This window comes from Carassius gibelio, chromosome A25, assembly GCF_023724105.1.
Source record: "Carassius gibelio isolate Cgi1373 ecotype wild population from Czech Republic chromosome A25, carGib1.2-hapl.c, whole genome shotgun sequence".
NCBI lineage: Eukaryota > Metazoa > Chordata > Actinopteri > Cypriniformes > Cyprinidae > Carassius > Carassius gibelio.
In genome coordinates this window covers 20,148,493-20,156,040 of record NC_068395.1, presented here as the reverse complement: position 1 = coordinate 20,156,040, position 7,548 = coordinate 20,148,493, and the positions used below count along the sequence as shown (strand labels likewise).

The following is a 7,548-nucleotide window of genomic DNA, read 5'->3' as shown; positions in this document are numbered from 1 at the left end:
ATCAAGATTGTCAGTTTACAGCTTTCTGAGTCCAGTTATGTTGAAATAATGGTTCTGTTCAAATGAAGTGAAATCAAGCCCAAATCTGCTCAAAAGCTTGTCTCTCTAATAGAGAAAGCTGTTTCATTCAGTATTCAGTGCAAATCTTGCCAAACTGATAGATGCTTATGCCTTATGAAATACAATGTTTTCTGCAATGCGGTAAGAAAGTTTTTAATGTGTTAGAAGTTATATGCACAAAAACTTATGTTAGGACTTCAATGATCAAGATTGTCAGTTTACAGCTTTCTGAGTCCAGTAATGCTGAAATAGTACTTCTGTTCAAATGAAGTGAAATCTAGCCCAAATCTGCTCAAAAGCTTGTCTCTCTATTAGAGAAAGCTGTTTCATTCAGTATTCAGTGCAAATCTTGCCAAACTGATAGATGCTTATGCCTTATGAAGTACAATGTTTTCTGCAATGCTGTAAGACAGTTTTTAATGTGTTAGAAGTTATATACACAAAAACTAATGTTAGGACTTCAATGATCAAGATTGTCAGTTTACAGCTTTCTGAGTCCAGTAATGCTGAAATAGTACTTCTGTTCAAATGAAGTGAAATCTAGCCCAAATCTGCTCAAAAGCTTGTCTCTCTAATAGAGAAAGCTGTTTCATTCAGTATTCAGTGCAAATCTTGCCAAACTGATAGATGCTTATGCCTTATGAAATACAATGTTTTCTGCAATGCTGTAAGACAGTTTTTAATGTGTTAGAAGTTATATGCACAAAAACTTATGTTAGGACTTCAATGATCAAGATTGTCAGTTTACAGCTTTCTGAGTACAGTAATGCTGAAATAGTACTTCTGTTCAAATGAAGTGAAATCTAGCCCAAATCTGCTCAAAAGCTTGTCTCTCTAATAGAGAAAGCTGTTTCATTCAGTATTCAGTGCAAATCTTGCCAAACTGATAGATGATTATGCCTTATGAAGTACAATGTTTTCTGCAATGCTGTAAGACAGTTTTTAATGTGTTAGAAGTTATATGCACAAAAACTTATGTTAGGACTTCAATGATCAAGATTGTCAGTTTACAGATTTCTGAGTCCAGTAATGTTGAAATAGTGTTTCTGTTCAAATGAAGTGAAATCAAGCCCAAATCTGCTCAAAAGCTTGTCTCTCTATTAGAGAAAGCTGTTTCATTCAGTATTCAGTGCAAATCTTGCCAATCTGAAAGATGCTTATGCCTTATGAAATACAATGTTTTTTGCAATTTTGTAAGACAGTTTTTAATGTGTTAGAAGTTATATACACAAAAACTAATGTTAGGACTTCAATGATCAAGATTGTCAGTTTACAGCTTTCTGAGTCCAGTAATGTTGAAATAGTACTTCTGTTCAAATGAAGTGAAATTTAGCCCAAATCTGCTCAAAAGCTTGTCTCTCTAATCGAGAAAGCTGTTTCATTCAGTATTCAGTGCAAATCTTGCCAAACTGAAAGATGCTTATGCCATATGAAATACAATGTTTTCTGCAATGCTGTAAGACAGTTTTTAATGTGTTAGAAGTTATATGCACAAAAACTTATGTTAGGACTTCAATGATCAAGATTGTCAGTTTACAGCTTTCTGAGTCCAGTAATGCTGAAATAGTACTTCTGTTCAAATGAAGTGAAATCTAGCCCAAATCTGCTCAAAAGCTTTTCTCTCTAATAGAGAAAGCTGTTTCATTCTGTATTCAGTGCAAATCTTGCCAAACTGATAGATGCTTATGTCTTATGAAGTACAATGTTTTCTGCAATGCTGTAAGACAGTTTTTAATGTGTTAGAAGTTATATACACAAAAACTAATGTTAGGACTTCAATGATCAAGATTGTCAGTTTACAGCTTTCTGAGTCCAGAAATGTTGAAATAGTGTTTCTGTTCAAATGAAGTGAAATCAAGCCCAAATCTGCTCAAAAGCTTGTCTCTCTAATAGAGAAAGCTGTTTCATTCAGTATTCAGTGCAAATCTTGCCAAACTGATAGATGCTTATGCCTTATGAAATACAATGTTTTCTGCAATGCTGTAAGACAGTTTTTAATGTGTTAGAAGTTATATGCACAAAAACGTCCCAAGGTTACGTATGTAACCCTAGTTCCTTGAGGGAACGAGACGCTGCGTCGATATCGCTTTGGGGAACGTCCCTGACGAGACCGGCTCTGAACATCATGTGCAAACTGTCCAATGGACGGGCGTGACGTCACGGAGCGGGGTGACGTAGCGACCAGGAAGCTATATAAGCACGTGCCGTGCAGCTGGCTTCAGCTTCGAGTAGGGAAGCAAGCGCCGGCAGGGGTGCCGGGAGTATGGCTCTGCGACGCAGCGTCTCGTTCCCTCAAGGAACTAGGGTTACATACGTAACCTTGGGACGTTCCTTTTCGGGAACTCGAGCTGCGTCGATATCGCTTTGGGGAACGAGGTGCCCACGCTGCCAGACTACCAAATCCCTGCCTAGTGTGTATCCGGAGAGCACAGCTTAGGACGAGAGAACAGAAGAGCCCGGAGCGGCTCGCATATCAAGATCGTAGAATCTGACAAATGTAGAAGGCGTGGACCACCCCGCAGCGTTGCAGATGTCCACTAGGGACACACCTGCTGAGAAGGCCTTGGAGGCCGCCATACCCCGAGTAGAGTGAGCCTTGGCCCCCAAAGGAGGGGGTAGACCAGAGGACTCATAAGAGACGTTGATAGCCTCGACTATCCAACGGCTAAGGGTCTGCTTGGTGGCAGGAGACCCCTTGTTAGTAGGACCGTAGCAAACAAGCAATTGGTCGGATTTTCTCCACAGGGCAGCTCTGTGGACGTATGCGTCGAGTGCTCGCACCGGACACATACACTCTAAAAACTGCTGGGTTGAAAACAACCCAATTTGGGTTATTTTGACAACCCAGCGCTGGGTCAAAAAGGGACGAACCCAGCGCTGGGTTGTTTTAACCCAACCAGTTGGGTTATCATATTTAACCCAGCCTGCTGGGTTGCCTTTTTTATGGTTTAAAATGACTATATTGCAGGGTTTAAAAAAACAGAGCGGGTGTTTTTTTTTTTATCACTGTATTTCAGAAGGAAAACTACTGTATTTAGAAAATGTTCGATATCATTTCGCATGTGCTTGATAAGGCAGCGTTTGTGAGCTCAGCGCTGCTCTGCAGCCGTTACCGGAGAAACCTACCTCTCCCGCTCTTAGCGCCTCCTGCTGGCAGAAAATAAACTCGCAGAGTGCAGCCATGTGGGGAAACAATGCATTTCTACGTTAAAATTAACCCAAATTGAGCTAGGCATTAAACCTACAAATGTTGTTCATTTTAAATATCACTTTTACACACAAATAATAATTACCAAAAGGAAAATATTTATTAAAAACAAGAGAAAAGTCAAAAAGTAACATGTTAGAAGAAATGCAGAAAAGGATGGCATTAACAGCTACAGAGTTCATAAACAAAGCATTGAACATTTGATGAATATAACTTAAGATCAAATTGGACTTTGTTCAATTGTATATATTGTATAAAAATATACGAAAACACATACAATAAATTTACAATTAGTTAGTTTTTTTTCCAACTATTCTGGCATGACAGTACACAAATAAATCACAACATTAACTTTGATATTATAACCTTTAACAGACGCATGTGTGTGTGTGTGTGTGTGTGTGTGTGTGAAAGAATGTGAAGTGTATGAATGACAGAGTGTAAACTTTTCTACTAAACACAGAAAAAGCATTTAACTTTTTTTTTTTTAACAAATCATACACTTACAGTTTGTTTCATAGTCCATGAATACAGATCATGCATCACGGTCAATTTTCATGATCTCTTTAGCATAACTGATGTAATCATGAAGAAACCCCATCAGCACAGCATCTGACATCTTCTACATCATCCAGGGCAGCGTCCTCCTTTAAAACCAGTGCTGTTTAGGGGAAAGAAGATTCTCCTCTCTGACCAGCATTCATCCCAGTCACCGCCTGTTCTTCATCAGTGGCCTAAGAGAAACAAATTTGAAAAAATTAAACATTTAATTAAACTATCCATTTTCAGGTAGAGGTGTATTCACATCCGTAAGGATAGGTAAATAATCGGTTTTAAAGTTTCAACACTTTGTGCGGTTGTTTAATGTCTCAGTCCACCACAGCACTCCAGGAGGCTATAATGGCAGCACTAGTGTGAGGACATGCGATATTGTTTGAATAAATATTGCTTTCAGAAAGCTTCTTTACTGAAACATTAAAACAGACATGACATTCACATACCTCACAATATTCATGTACATGGAGGGCTGCTCTTCAAACCGTTAGTTCACCAAATAATTAAAATGTTCATAATTTACTCTCCCCATGTTTTTCCAGACTCATACAAACTCTGTTCATTTTTTGGAACACATATGAATATATTTAATATTCTCTTTTTGTGTCCTCCATTGCTGGTCTGGGAGACCAATATTTTATTTTGAACATACATGTTTGCTATCATATAATTTAAGATGTATTCATATATAAATATCAGAATTTACTTCTACAATAACTCTATATTTATGAAGCTTGAAAATACTGATTATCTAAACTATAAATGGATTAACAAATATTATGAGAAAACTAAAAATATATTAATTTATGTTGTAAAGACAGACAAAAGTCTTATAGGTTTGGAATGACTTGAGGGCAAGTAAATGATTTTTGTGTGAACTTTACCTCTAAGAGCGCAGACCAAGAATAATGACTCTCCAAATCAGACAACTCCAAAGTTGGTTTGAGTTCTGCAATGAAAAACACAGACATCAATGGTCTTAATGAAATGAGCACATAATCACACTGTTGTTGCATCAAAATGTGAAGTAAACTGGCAGGAGACAACAGAAAAATGTATTTTCTAAAAATAACTTACATAAAATCTCAAGGGAATGATGATCTCCCATGTCTCTTGCTTTTAACATCTACAAAAACAAAAAACAAACATTATTTTACTCTTAGTAAAAAAACAACAACTGATAACATGAAATTATGAAGTTTACTTGCCTTAAACGATCTTTCCCTCTCTTCAGAAGAAGCTGAGAAAACCACCTCCTCACACAAGCAGACTTGTGTGTCCTTAACTGCAGTTAGTTTGAGTTCTGCAAAGAGGGGCATCAATGGTTTCAATAAAATATTAACATATACATACATACATATATAAAATCACACTGTTTTTGCATCAAAATGTGAAGTTAACAGGCAGGACACAACAGAAACATAAATTTTCTAAAAAAAAAAAAAAGTAATAATAATTTAACTTACATCAGTCTCAAAAGAATGAAGTTATCTTGTCTCTGGATTGCAACATCTAAAAAAACAACAACTTTATATTAGTCTTAGTAAAAATAAAGATAACTTGATGTTATTCTGAAGTTTACTCTCCTTAAACCGTCTGTCCCTCTCTTCAGAAGAACACCTCCTCCTCATCCTCACACAGGTCTGTGACTCCTCACACAAACAGCTTCTGTGTCTTTAACTCTCAGCGCGAGGACAATGAAGACAGGAGCTGGACAAGTCTGAAACATTACATGTAAAACATACTTTTAACAGTTACCACTTCAACAGCCTCTAAATAATTATGCTAGTCTTTACTACACAATGCCGTTTCCTTTAGGAGACAAACATACATTCAGTTTAACCGCGAAAAAAAAAGACAAATTCACATGAGCGTAACCGTGACCATAACCGTCTGTTAACGCCTCAAAGAGAACAGATAATGTAAAATCTTATGTAAATATGACAAAATACATTCACAGACGATATATTAAAAGTACATCCTCCGTTCAGTAACGTTACATGAGGCAGTTAAGACCTCCGTGTCCGAGGCGAAAACCGCGTCCGTTTTTTTTTATATAACGTTAGATATAACGTTAAGCTCCTTTGTTTCTGCCTTTCATAAAACCTTCCGCCTTTCATACAACCGGGTAAACAATAAAAGATAACTTTACATTTTGAATATTTAACGTTACTTACCATAGTCTTTCACTCGCTTCTCGCTTCTCGCTTCTATCACGCTGAGAAAATGGCGGCTGCTCGCACTGGAGAGACGTACGATTTTGACGTGACGTGCGTGCTCTCCTTCACGTCCGCGTCCTCAACCCACCCCCGCTGGGTTAAAAAAGATAGTTATTTTCAACCCAAACTTGGGTTAAAACATCCCAAAGTCCTATCCAACGGCCTCAACCCAGCAGTTGGGTTGAAAAAACAACCCAGCGTTTTTTAGAGTGTACAGTTTAGCTTCTCTTGGTCTGGCTCCCGAAAGGGAGGAGGACAGAAGGCCTGCAGTACGATAGGCTGTGGTGTAACAGAGGGAACCTTTGGAACATAACCCGCTCGAGGGTATAAGAATGCTTTGGCCATACCAGGGGCAAAGTCTAAATAAGTAGGGGCCACCGAAAGGGCCTGGAGATCTCCAACTCGTTTCAGCGAGGTGATTGCCAGTAGCAGGGCAGTTTTTAGTGTCAGATGTCTATCTGAGATATCTTGAATTGGCTCGAATGGAGCTTTACAAAGAGCCTCTAGAACCACAACCAAATCCCATGGGGGAATACGGGACCGTACTGGAGGTCTCAGCCTCAATGCACCTCGGAGGAAACGTGTAACTAGGGGGTGTCTACCCACTGACTGATCATTGAAAGGGACATGGAAAGCAGCTATGGCCGCCACGTACACCTTTAAGGTGGAGTGGGATAACCCTGCAGAGAGCCTAGCTTGTAAAAACTCCAGAACTGTACCAACTGGGCAGTTAACAGGGTCAAGATGGCGATCTCTGCACCATGAAGTAAAGAATGACCACTTCAGGGCGTACAGTTTCCTCGTAGAGGGAGCTCTGGACTGGAGGAGGGTCTCAACAACCTCGGTTGAGAGACCAGCTGCTAACAGTTGTGCCCCCTCAGGGGCCACACCCACAGCTTGAACAGCTCCGGGCGAGGGTGGATTATCGTGCCCTGCGCTTGTGAGAGTAGGTCTTTCCTGATCGGTATCTCCCACGGAGAGCCGTCGAGGAGCGAGACTAGATCTGAGAACCATATTCGGCCCGGCCAGAACGGGGCTACTAACAACAGACGGACCCCGTCCTGGCGTACTCTCGCCAGAACTCCCGGGAGCAGAGCGGTAGGGGGAAAAGCGTACAGACGAAGCCTCGGCCAGGTCTGTACCATAGCGTCCAGTCCCAGAGGAGCTGGATGAACTAGAGAGAACCAGAGGGGACATTGCGATGTCTCTTGAGTCGCAAAGAGGTCCACCTGAGCTTTGCCAAACACTCTCCATATCTGCTTCACCACCTCGGGGTGAAGCATCCATTCCCCGGGCCTCGGCCCCTGCCTCGACAGTATGTCTGCTCCCACATTCAATCTCCCAGGAATATACACTGCTCTGATCGAGAGGAGTTTGCCCTGGGACCAGAGAAGGATCTGGTATGCCAGCTTGTACAAGGGGCGTGAGCGCAGACCCCCCTGGTGATTGATATAAGAGACCACTGATGTGTTGTCGGTGCGCACCAACACATGGTGACCTCTCAGG

The 7,548-nt window shown here is 40.4% G+C and overlaps 2 long non-coding RNA genes across 2 annotated transcripts; both read right to left on the bottom strand.

Annotated features, from left to right (window-relative positions):
• Window positions 1-3,343: 3,343 nt before the first annotated feature.
• Window positions 3,344-4,955, bottom strand: LOC127946761 (uncharacterized). Its single transcript, XR_008151162.1, has 3 exons — window positions 4,901-4,955; window positions 4,708-4,772; window positions 3,344-4,002 (listed from the first exon to the last, which is right to left on the bottom strand). It is a non-coding gene; the product is annotated as an uncharacterized LOC127946761 (long non-coding RNA).
• A 73-nt stretch (window positions 4,956-5,028) lies between these two features.
• On the bottom strand, window positions 5,029-6,256 carry LOC127946762 (uncharacterized). Its single transcript, XR_008151163.1, has 3 exons — window positions 6,001-6,256; window positions 5,290-5,543; window positions 5,029-5,126 (listed from the first exon to the last, which is right to left on the bottom strand). It is a non-coding gene; the product is annotated as an uncharacterized LOC127946762 (long non-coding RNA).
• Window positions 6,257-7,548: the final 1,292 nt, after the last annotated feature.